We start from the raw sequence: 12,657 nt of genomic DNA, 5'->3' as shown, positions 1-12,657 counted from the left end.
TCTGTGACACACACACATACACTTTCTCCTTGTCCAGAATTTTCACTGCAAAACAATGAAATCATCACTGTATGGTTGAACTTCAGAGGTTGAAGCATGTCTAAATCTGTGAGATTCTAAAGTGGAAGCATAGGAAGTAAACCTATTGATTACTGAGGATTTTTTTATTTAAAAAAATGTGTTTGCAAGAGAGCACGTGCATGCACAAGTGGGATGGGTGGCGGGGCGGGGGGGAGAGAGAGAGAATATCTTAAGCTGGCTTCATGCCCAGTGCAGAGCCCAATGTGGGGCTTGATCCTATGACCTGAGCTGAAATGAAGAGTTGGATGCCTAATCAACTGAGCCACCCAGGCACCCCATTTTACTCAGGATATTTTAAAAAATTAATCATGGAAAACACTTTGATCTCTTGGTCACAATGTTTAGTTTGATAGAGCTTTAAAACCAAGACTTTGTGAATTATCCAAAGATGTTTGATGGCACAGCACATTTTTTTAACCAATGTGATCTTTGTGATACTTTTGTATCAAACACTGGTCCCCCCTGTTTTTTCTAATTCTTCCACTTTCTGTAGGATATTCCAAATATCAGACATAAGGGATCCCAGTGTTACATATTACTGCTGTACTGGCAAGAAAAACCCAGCACCTTCGTTAGCCCTATATTTGGTAGACTTGACAGTGAACATTTATGAGACAGTGGTCAGCTTGCCGAAACTATGGCTTCCCAGGTTGAGGAGCCCGTGGTATCCTCTTGCCTACCCTTTCAGCTACTGAATGCGTCTTGGCCTGGAGCTTGTGATTTTGAGGGGGTCTGTTTTCTGTGGCTTGGGAAGCAAGCTGATGGGAAAAGGAAATTGACTTACCTGTCCCCACCCAGGGCACAACACATTGGTTTCATGCCTGGTGAGAAAGGGAACCGGGCAGCTGGAGGGCCAGGCACATACATGCATTGAGCTACAAGAGAGGGCCCTCGGTATGACTCTGAAGGTCTACACTCAACAAACAAATTAAAAACAGCAAGACAATTGGAGAGAATCTGTAAAAAACATTGTTTTATATTTCAGTGACTTTGGTACTTTTTCTTGCTTTTTTGTCCAAGAAACCCAGTATTTTCATTCTGTACTGGTATCTATAAATTATGTAACCAGCCGTGGGCATGGTTGTTAAGTTCTAAGTATGGTTTTATATTTAATATATTTTATTGTGTATTAGGTAATTCTATTAAGGGTCCTGATTTACCCAAACTTTTAACAGTTTCTACCCTACTTCAGTCAATCCAGAGTCTAAAAAAGAACTTGGGTATCTCAAGTAGGGTGGGGTAAGAAGATGTAATCAAGATGGAGAAAGAACTGACAAACGCTGGCATGAGACCAAGTGAGGGGACATTCATAACTGGCCTACCATGGAGTTTACCTGTTTTGTTAAGATTTAGGGACATTGGTAGGTGAGGGTGAAAAGCCAAGCAGATTTCATATCAAATGATATGTCATGGGTAGCTTTTGATTATTCTTGATTATTCTAGGGCAGGTGTCTTTGTCTGTATGAACATTCTTTGAATAACTACCCACCATAGGAAAAACAGTGTGAGGCTTACGCGAGTGGAGGTAACTGGCATCAAAAGAGTGGTTTGCATAAATATGGGGAATACTTAGAATACACATTCTCTCTCTCTCTCAGTCTCTCTCTCTCTCTCTCTTTATATATATATATGTGTGTGTGTGTGTGTGTGTGTGTGCGCGTGTGTATACATACACACGCACACACACACATATGTATACGTATGTATAAAAATTATATATAATAATGTTAGTGGAAAGTCTGGGAGTGGAAAGAGAAACACTCATTTCTTTTAGCTAATGATATTTTTAAATTTTGCCAGGTCATCATTTTGGGTGAACTTCACATCTAGAATGGCAAAGAAAGAATAAAATGAAATAAATTTGAGTCACCTAGGTGGCTGAGTTGGTTGAACATCTGAGTCTTTGTTTCAGTTTTGGCTCAGGTCACGATCTCACAACTGAGTTCAAAGCCTGCATAGGGCTCTATGCTGACAGTGTGGAGCCTGCTTGGGATTCTCTGCCTTCCTCTCTCGTGGCCGCTTCCCTACTCATGCTATCTGTCTCTCTTTCTCTGAAAAAAAAAATAAACATTTTTTAAATAAATTAAATAAATAAATAAGAAATCAGTTGAGGGCTGGGTTACATTGATTAGGCTTTTAGAATGGAGCATTATAAAAATATCTTCCTTAAAACCTTTTGTTTTTGGTAATAGTTATTGGAATAGCTACCTTGAAATGAAAGGAATTATGTTAGATTCATTACAGCATTACCCAACACGACAGTAAGGAGATTAGTTTTGAAATCTAATAAAAGCTTTATGGACTCCAGGCACTTGAGAGTCCTGTTTGCTTTAGAAAAGAGACCCCTGAGCTTGTTGGTTTTCTCTCTTGTTGCTTAAACACTGAATGTATCTTTATCTCTCTGTCATATGAGAGACTTGAGTAACCATATTTTTATTTAAGAAATGTTTTATTCGTTTTGTGTATATTTTGTGTCAAATTATGCTGTCTTTTAATGCTTTATGTTTGTTTTTCAATGATTCATGTGTCTTTACCTAATTAGAATTTGGGAAGTTTTCAGTTGTTACAATCCGAAGCTTCAAAAATACTTGTTAAGTTGAAATAAATATGCAGACAACTCCATGCTGTTAACACCAAATGCACAGGAGATAATAAATTAGATTTCAATTACTGAGAAAAGAGGACAACTTATAAAAATGTAAATTTTATACATACCTCATTTAATAGACATTCATAGGTAAAGGAATTGATTTGTTTACTGAATTATTTTAGCTCAGATAACATGTACAGTGATCACTGTTATAGATGACACTTTAAGGTTTAGCTCTCATTGAAAGCCACATAGTTGTTTTTTGTTTGTTTCTTAATCCACGTATGTCTTTGTCAGTGTGAGTATACATGCCATTAGATTTGGTAGCCAGACAAAGTGAATTCGGTTCCTACATATTTCTTGACTGTCTTTAAGCTCAAAATACCTAATAGAGGGTAAATGAGAATGGCTTCCACTCCATGACTTTTTTTTTAATAAGCTTGAGCAATACATACTGGAAAAGGTACAAATTGCTTGCAGTATGTGTGTTACCGCCGGATTTAACAGGAGAAGCACGAGGGAACTGGGCACATGGAATTTTAACACAAAAGGGGAGAAAGAGCGGAGGAGACAGTAAAGGTGACTGAAAACAAACTGCCTACTTCATCATTTCCCCCTAAACTCGGAAAGTCAGCTGACAAGACGTTCATGAAGTGTTCATTTTTATCCTTATGAGACAAAATATTATAATCCACCAGGGGCCCTTTTAATCACTGCCTGATATACTTTATGAAGCAAATCCTCTAATCTCTCTGAAAATGACTAGAGGAAATGAAAGAAAATAACCCACCACATCCACTTTGAGATTAGTGGCCTTTTAGTTTTTAATTAAAAATATGTGGAGTGAGATTATATGAACCTCCTTCTCAATTAACATGTACAGATATGACTTAATTAGGTAATGAATGACTTTAATATCCCACAAAGCACTCACGCATTTGGATCCATAGGCTACTTTTGAATCTGAATTTTTGGTTTACTAACATGAGTCCCAGAAGGCAACTTACAGTCATTCCTGTCTCTGAAGAGTTGTGAAAAACAAAGTCAGGTCAGTGGAAGTCGTTGGGACATATTTCTTGCTTACTCTAGAGATAGAGTACTCTCATGTGTGGTTTATGAATATACTTCAGCAAATCAGTAAACACCTTAAAGTGTACAATATTTTTTGTGGATGTACTTGTGTTTTGGGAGGTTGGATACTTCTCATTAACCACGGATAATGATTCATAGTTAAAATTTTGATAACTATTGTATTAGGGTTTCTTAGTCTTAGCACTATTGACATTTTGGGCTAGACATTTATTTATTTGTTTTTTAATTTATTTTATTTTATTTTTTTAATGAAGCACTCAGTTTTCAGACAAAAAAATCTGGGCTTTAGCTTCAGTCCCACTATTTTAAATTATCTGACCTTGAAAATGTCCTGGCTGGGCCTTAATATCCTCATCTATAAGAGAGGATTAACGTTAATTAGCCTGGTCTCATAGAGTCAGAGCATCATGTATGATATGATCATGGACATGAAAGTACTCTGTAAACTGTCGAGTGGTGTTGAAATATAGGGTGGCATCATTAACATACTGTAGAGAATAGCAAAAAAAGAGAATTGTGTTCTGCAAAAATATTAGTGGAAGGAACCCCAAAGTAGAGTGTACTCCCCTCTCGATGTGCTTGAAATGATCCATATGCTCGTAAGTAGATTCATGTTATTTCACCTTTTGTGTTCATGTTAAATTCACCTTTTGTGTATGTCTTGTAAAACGAAACTATATTAATAAAGTATTCCAAATATATAATTTATAAATAAGAGAAATCACATATTGCCAGTGTATGTTCAAAAGTATTTTAACAATACTTCTGTGAGCAAAGAAAAATTGGAGCCTTCTCTTCTGGAAAACCGTACTGGAGAAAAATGAGGGCCTGTGGCTTGGGGAGTGCCTTTTCTTTATGTGACTACAAATTATTGTGTTAGCTACCAAGAGATTAAACTAGAGGTTCTCAGGCTGGCTGATCATCTTGATTACCTGCAGAAGGCTTTTAAAATTGGGCTATCAGAGCACAGCCCTAGATTTGCTGCATCAGAATCTCCAGGGTGAAACACAGCATCCGTGGGTGATTCTGACATGCAAATGTGCAGGGAATTAACTTAAACCCTTAGCAGTTAATAAGTGAGCTGCTAATTCATGTCTTCACAGGTTTAGCAAATATAGGCCAGAGTATATGGGAAGACTTCTAGGGCAGAGAAAGAGATGTCGATAGGAAAGTGGGAAGAAAATCTTACATTTGTTAGTTTTTCTAGGACAAACACTGGTCGAGGTATTTCTCTATAACTTCAACTCTGTTCTCTTTAAAAATATTAACGTGTCATCTCTGCACCTATGCTATAAATTTCCAAATATCAGAGAATTAAAAATGCTAGGACTTATAGTTTGTATTTCATTGTGGTGTTTTATCTATACTGAAGAACTATTTTCTAGGTATTGCACAGATTTTACAGCGTGTCAGTTCCTGCAGTTTTACGAATCAGTGTTTAACAAAAGGAAAATAGCCTGCTAAGCCTGGAAACCCACAGGAAACATGTTGTTCTCCAGTATTTGCAAGGATCTAATCAAAAACTCCTCTTGAAAAGCTGTCTGTCTTCTCTCAATCTCTCTTCATTCTCCTCATCTATAAAATAGAAACCGTATCTTCTTTTGAGCCTCATAAGATTTATGTGATTTTTTGGATATGAAGTCTCCTGCCATTTAACTTTCTACCTCTGGGGATAGGTGAGCAGTGTCACTTTTGATAAGAGCAGGCCCTTTGATAACGATGGATAAAAAGACTTTGTGGGTAATTGCACCTCAAGGCTAGGATTTTCATACACCTAACCAAACAGCTAAAAATCTGTTGGCCAGTGGGTTCTTATAGGTTTGCATTATTTTAGATTAAACAGTTGGCTTACGATGAGTGTTTGCTTCACTGTTTAAGAATATTCTATTTTGTCTATTGAAATAAGAGAAATAAGGAAGATAGGTGAAACAGATTACAGAAGCAAGTGGCTTGTGAGACATGTGGACAGAGACAGAGATATCCCATGCATGGGATACGAAGGAAAAGACAACATTAGGGGTTAAATTGTGCCATTTGTCCTTGGATTTGTCAAAGTCCTGCAGAGAGGCATTATCATTAGAATACTTTTTTAATTTTAATTTTTAATTGAAGTGTAATTGGCATACAATATTATATTAGTTTCAGGTATATAACAGTGATATGCCAATAATATGCATTATCAGTAGATTATCTATATTTATTATATACCTGTATACATTACATACCTATATTTACTATATACCTGTATATATGTTGAAAATATATATATATATATGTATATATATATGGAGAGATAAAGAGAGAGAGATTATGAGAAATTGACTCATGTGATTATGAAGGCTGAGATGTCCCACGATCTTCTGTCTGCAAACTGGAGACCCAGGAAACTCTAAGTTACAGCCTGAATCTGGAGGTCTGAGAATTAGGAGCGCTAATAGTGTAGTCCAAGTCCAAAGGTAGAAAGACCTATGCTTTGCCCAAGCAGCCAAGCAGAGAGAGAATTCCATCTTCTTCCACTTTTCATTCTATTGGGATCTTCAATACATTGGATGATGGCAGCTCACATTCAGAAGGAATATCTGTTTAACTTCGTTTCCTGATTCAAACGCTTATCCATTCTAGACACACTGTTACAGACACACTCAGCAATAATGTCCCCTGAAATATCTGGGTATCCTATGGCCTAGTCAAGTTGACGTATAAAATTAACCATCACATCCCGAAGTCCCTTTGTTGGAGTCCTAAACCCTAGAACCTCAGAATGCGACCTTATTTGGAAATACGATCTATGCAGTTGTAATTAGTTAAGATGAGGTCATACTGGAAAAGGGTGGACCCCTAATCTCCTATGACTGGTATCCTTATAAAAAGGGAAAAATTTGGACACAGACACATAGGATAAAAGATGAGGGTAGAGAACAGGGTGATGAAAAAGGTAAGGAATGCCACAGATAACCAGCAAACCACCCAAAGCTGGGACACAGACATGGAACAGATCATCCCTGACAGTCCTCAGAAGGAACCAACTCTACTTCCTTGATAATCCAGACTCCAGAAAGGAGACAATAATTTCTTGGTTTTTAAGCCACATGGTTTGTGATACCTTGTGATTGCATCCTGAGCAAAGAATACAGAAGGGCTTAGACACCAAGGATTCATGAAGCCTACAGGAGAAATGAGCATGGGGGATGGTTCAGGAAGTGCCTGCGCCCTGCTCTAAGTGTGTTGACGTGACCCATCTCTTTCCACTAACTTCCTCTCATATGTTTAAGAGTGAGTCAATAAGCTATGTAATTCAAGCATTTTACTTTGGTCTTTAGGCCTTTCTGTTCCCTGATACCTGCATTACCTTTCCTAGCAGTGTATCCAACGGCCTACCATCATATCAGCACAATTTCCCAGACTGATAAGCCCTTTGTGACCCCAAACCCAGTTTTTAGGCACTTCTGAGAGATGAGTGGATCTTTAAGAGATGGAGATTCTTTCTGCTATTCTTTATTTTACAGATTGCATAATCAGTATTTCCCATAGCCCTTGCTTTGCTTTTTCTCATTTATATCTGGGCTGTGAATTTATTTTAAGAAACATTACAAGTGTTTCTGAAAGCATTGATTCACTACCATGAAGTCTGTCTTTTTCCAAAAGAAATCATCGTACGTGATGATGATAAAAATCTGTGTTCAGTCTTAACTCCACTCAAGATTTTTACGCTTACTGGAATATTTTTTAAATCTTAAAATATAGTCACAGAGAAGCCCAGAAGTCCTTAGAAATAAGTTTTGTGAGGAATATTCTGTATTTGCCTAAATTAAGTGATGTTTTCTGAGGAGCTCCTGATTGAACTGATTTTCAAGATTTCCCTGACTTTGTGCAACTTCTACGTTTGTAGACAAGTTGTTTATTATACCTGCAAATTTCCCTTAAGGATTTTTAGGTTTGTGTTTGCCTCTTCTCTTTTATATTTAACTCTTCACAAAGCTAAGAGGGTGTTATTTGGCGGTTTGCTTAGTATTTATAATTGGAATTCTCTGGAGGCAGAGTCAAATTAACTCAAGGGTTTGATCGTAGCAATTTACCTTTCCACTGTTTATTTCTTCCCATAAGTAGGAATTTACCATGCAAGTGTTCTATTTCAGTAAGGGGTAATGGAAGCTAACAGTCTGATTGTTGATGAAACTGAGCTTGATTAAATAAATAGCATAGGGTGAAATATACCCTTCTCTAGTGGCAAAAAGGCCTTGCATTACAAAAGTAAAGTGCTGATTAATCCATTTCTTTCTTTTTTTTTTTAAATGCTTAAATTTTTTTTTAAATTTATGTATTTTGAGAGAGAGTGAGAGAATAAGCAAGCATGGGGGAGGGGCAGAAAGACAGGGGGAGAGAGAGAGAGAGAGAGAGAGAGAGAGAGAGAGAGAGAGAGAGAGAATTCCAGGCAGGCTCTGTGCTGACTCAAACTCAAAAACCATAAGATCATAACCTGAGCCAAAATCAAGTGTTGGAAGCTTAACTGACTGAGTCACCCAAGCACCCCTCATTTGTGTGTTTTGTAAAACAGTCTTTGCTTTGGCTACAGGATATTTTGACTCCTGAATTTGTAGTCTAGTTATTTATAAAAGGAAGTTTTGCAAATCAGTTGGTAGCATGTTGCTTGAGAGCTTGAAGCCAAGAGGTAGACTATTTGAATTCCTGGCTTCAGCTACTGTACTCTGTGACATTAGGCCAATTACTTAAGGGCTTAAGTAGGCCCAAGGCTCCCCATCTCTGAAACGAGGAACACAAGGATTAAATGGGATGACACAGAGAAAATTGTTAGCACACTCTCTTTCGTGTTGAAAGGGCTTTATATCAGGTAACTTGTGTTAATTTTTACTTTATAATATTTAGTTCAGCTTTTCATTTTATTTCTTTTTTTGAGTGAGGCATGTGGCTTAAAAAATATGTCAAATATTGGCCCTTCAATAGAAGCTTTCACAATGTAGATAGGAAGAAAATACCCAAGAAATTATTTCATTACATTAGGGCATGCTGTGGATATACTGTTAGTACACAATATAGGCACTCCAATGTAGAGAGTTAGGGAGGGTTTCCTGGGTAATAACAAAAGCTCAAAATGAAGTCGGGAGTTAGAAGGAAACAGCTTGAGCAAAGAGAAAGAGCCACACAACACCACACAAATAGACAAAAACTGCTGAATTCCAGACAGTAAGATACAAAACAGAGAGAACAGGACATGGATTGAGAGAGGTCGCTCCTGGGGACACCATTCTCATGAACGCGGGCTTATGCTTTGAGTGCTACAGACCACATGAAGTCCTTAAACTGTGCTGTGCTATGGAGCTCTCGGGGTAGTGCGTGGAGAGCGAACTTCGGGAGTCAAAGTTGAGACGAAGATACACTGATTAGAAGAGATGGCGGCCTTTTGTGTTGAGGCAGCCACCATAGAGGTGAAGAGGAGGCAGTGTGAAAAGTGTTCAGGGAGTGAATCAGGCAGGACTGGGCAATTGGCAGAAGTGTGGGGAGTGAGGGACAGAAAGATTGAGGGTAAATCCAGTTTTCTGGGTTGAGTAACAGGGTGGATGGTGCTGCTATTTACTGAGGTTGGGAATTGAAGGAGCAGGATGAAGAGTGGGTGGGGGTGGGGGTGGGAAGCAGTGATGACATGTTGACTTGGCCCCTTTCCCTCTGACATATGCAGGCGTCTGTAAGGATCTGCGGATGAGGGTAGTAGACTTAAATCAAAGAAATGGAAGTGCTTGTTATGCCATAGGTCAGTCCCCCAGTCTCTAAGAAGAAATCATACTTGAGGCGATAGGCAGTATTTAAAACTCAAAGCAGATACGGGTGTTGAACTTGATAGTGCAAATAACTGTCATTTATTGATCATTGTGTTTACACTAGACCCCTCTGCTAATTCTGTGTACTTACCATTTTATCTACTAGACATATCTGTTATTTCTACTCATTTAGGCTAAACGTTTTCTTAGCTACTCTTCGTTTTGATTTCAGATTTCTCAGTTTTATCTTGTTAGGTGAAGACTTTGATCTAAATCTCCTCTTTTAAACAAAATATACATTCTGTTAAACACAACCTATTTTTATGATGTCCTTAAGCTCTATCAGAGACGGAAAGGAATGGTTTAAGAACAAAATATAAAATTTTGCATCCTTACAAGGAACTTAAATATTTTCAGTTGTTACCTTCAGTTATTTTAAATCTCTCCTTTCCAACTTTCCGGTTACTTGTATTAAAAATTCAATATAGTTAATTTTAGAAATGATAGTAGCTCCATGACTGGCTGGACTTGTGTTTGAAGAAACTTGGAAAGCCAAGGGGCAGAATCTGTTGTTTTTCTTCCTCTCTGTTCTCCTTTTTCGGGATCTAGCTTGTTAGAGTTGGGGAGAAGAAGGAAGGGTTGGGGTTATCCCACAGAACTGGTTTTCTATTCTGTTCTTGGTTTCAGTCTACTTTGGTCTTGGTCTGCTTTGCTCTGTCTCTGTCTCCTTCTGATGAACTGTGATAAAATGGCTTTAACGTGGTATGGATGATTCTCTAGGAGTAGGGTGTAGCTTCCCTTGTTTCCTCCACGGAACAGACATGTCTTCTTTCAGTCTCCAATCTTTCTTTATGATCCATGCACTTTCTGGGTGGATTATCTCACTTGGCCTCTTATTTTTTGAAAAGAATGCAACCCTTTCCCCCTCTATAACTTTTGTGATCACACAGAACCACGTCAACACTGAGTTCCCCTTCTGTGTCCTCTGAAACACAGGTTGTGGCTACCACTATTTTATTCCCAGGTTTACATCATTAAGAGTTCTTTGTGGCTCACTGGCATTGGCTGCTAAGTGGGCTTCTGTCTCCTGGAAGACATGTGTCACACACCAGTCTTGTGTTGATATGCTCAAAACCACAGGAGATGTGTGATAAGGGCTCACAACAACTCTCCTGTGTTCTTCCCTTTGCTCCCAATGACAGCAGCATGATGAAGGTGCCCAACTTGAACTTAATGGAGCACCAGTTAGGGAAAAACGAAAGGGTCCTCTGTTTGCAGTCTCTCATCTTTTCAAGTGCTTCCCTCAGAACTCACCCTCAATTTACGTTTGGGAAGGGAAACATCACCAGAAACCCTATACTTCACATGTTGCACTTTGTTCAGATTTCTCTTCCCCCCTTTTACCCCAAATCCAGGTAGTTCCCTGTTCCCTTCCCATACACTTATAGGAAGGGGATGGTTGATGGTGGTAGTGTCAGTTTTGCTCTCTCTTAAAACGACCCTGGGAGATGTCTGGCTCCATTGTTGGTTGCTTTCTTTAGAATATAGGGTGTTTGCTTTAGAATGTATGTTTCTTTATCCTAAGCTTTGAGCCTCAGCCACAATTCCAGGATAACAGGAAATGTTCCATTCAACTCCCTGTTACCAAATTTAACACTAAAACAAACTGGGCATGATTTGAGGAAAGAGCTATTTAAGGACCTTCACATAGAGGACAAATCTCCATCCCTGCAAAGATACCCTCCCTGAGGAAACCACATCCACTTGACCAGAGAACTCAGATGCTTGTAGGGAACTCTTTTCAAGAACAAGGTTGGCAAAGATGTTTTTAAAGGCAAGAGAACATCAGAGGAACTTCAGTGGAAAGATAAATAGCCTAGGATTTGGCCTATTAACCTTGGTTCATTACTCAATTGCCTTGTGGGGAAGTCATTTTAATTCCTTGATCTTTGTGGTCTTTCTGAGGAGGGAAAAAAATTTAAGATGATTTTAAAATGCTATAATTCTATGACTCAGATTTATAATTGCTATAACTTTCGAAATGGAATATGGGCATGAAGGTGGACTTGTTAAAGTTCGCCTCTGAATGGCCACGTGACGCAGCTCTGTGGATTCTTTCACAGCTGGATTTCATCATCTTGATTTGGCTAACCTTGGAATTAAATGAGTCCAGGCCAGATTTCTCCAGTCCCTACAAGACAGAGACATTAAATGAATAGTCACTTTCTGTATCTTTAAAGAGCTGAAACAGCTTTGAGAGATGGTGAATATCCGCATAGGGGCAAACCAGGCACTAAGAAAATCTGGTTAAGAAGTAAGTAGCAAGCAGTAACAATAATTGTTTCTAAAAGTCACATGGAGGGGTGCCTGGGTGGCTCAGTCGGTTGAGCGTCCGACTTTGGCTCAGGTCATGATCTCGCGGTCCGTGAGTTTGAGCCCCGCGTTGGGCTCTGTGCTGACAGCTCAGAGCCTGGAGCCTGTTTCAGATTCTGTGTCTCCCTCTCTCCGACCCTCCCCCGTTCATGCTCTGTCTCTCTCTTTCTCAAAAATAAATAAACGTTAAAAAAAATTTTTAAAAAAATAAATAAAAGTCACATGGAATTAAAAGAGATAATCTATCAAGGTTGTATTAATTTTTTATCTGTATCTATATGGACATACATGCAGATATGTCTGTATACATTTATGTCTACATCTATATTTATATTTACATCTATATCCTGAATTTGAGATTCTAGCCGTTTTTTAAGTTCATTTTATTATTTACTTATTTATGTTTTGAGAGAGAGTGTGCGAGCAGGGGAGGGACAGAGACAGAGTGAGACAGAGGATCTGGAGAGGATCTGAAGCGGGCTCTGCACTAACAGCAGAGAGCCCGATGAGGAGCTGGAACTCACAAATGAGGAGATCGTGACCTGAGCTGAAGTCAGATGGCTAACCAACTGAGCCACACAGGTGCCCCTACCCTTTTTTTTTTTTTTTTTTAATCTTTTAATGTTTATTTTTTGAGAGAGGGAGAAACAGATTGCAAGCAGGGGGAGGGGCAGAGAGAGGGAGACACAGAATCCAAAGCAGGCTCCAGGCTCTGAGCTGTCAGCACAGAACCCAACACGGGACTCG

The sequence above is a fragment of the Neofelis nebulosa genome, chromosome 4, assembly GCF_028018385.1.
Source record: "Neofelis nebulosa isolate mNeoNeb1 chromosome 4, mNeoNeb1.pri, whole genome shotgun sequence".
In the NCBI taxonomy this organism is placed as follows: Eukaryota; Metazoa; Chordata; class Mammalia; order Carnivora; family Felidae; genus Neofelis; species Neofelis nebulosa.
Note: the sequence above shows the minus strand (reverse complement) of the source record.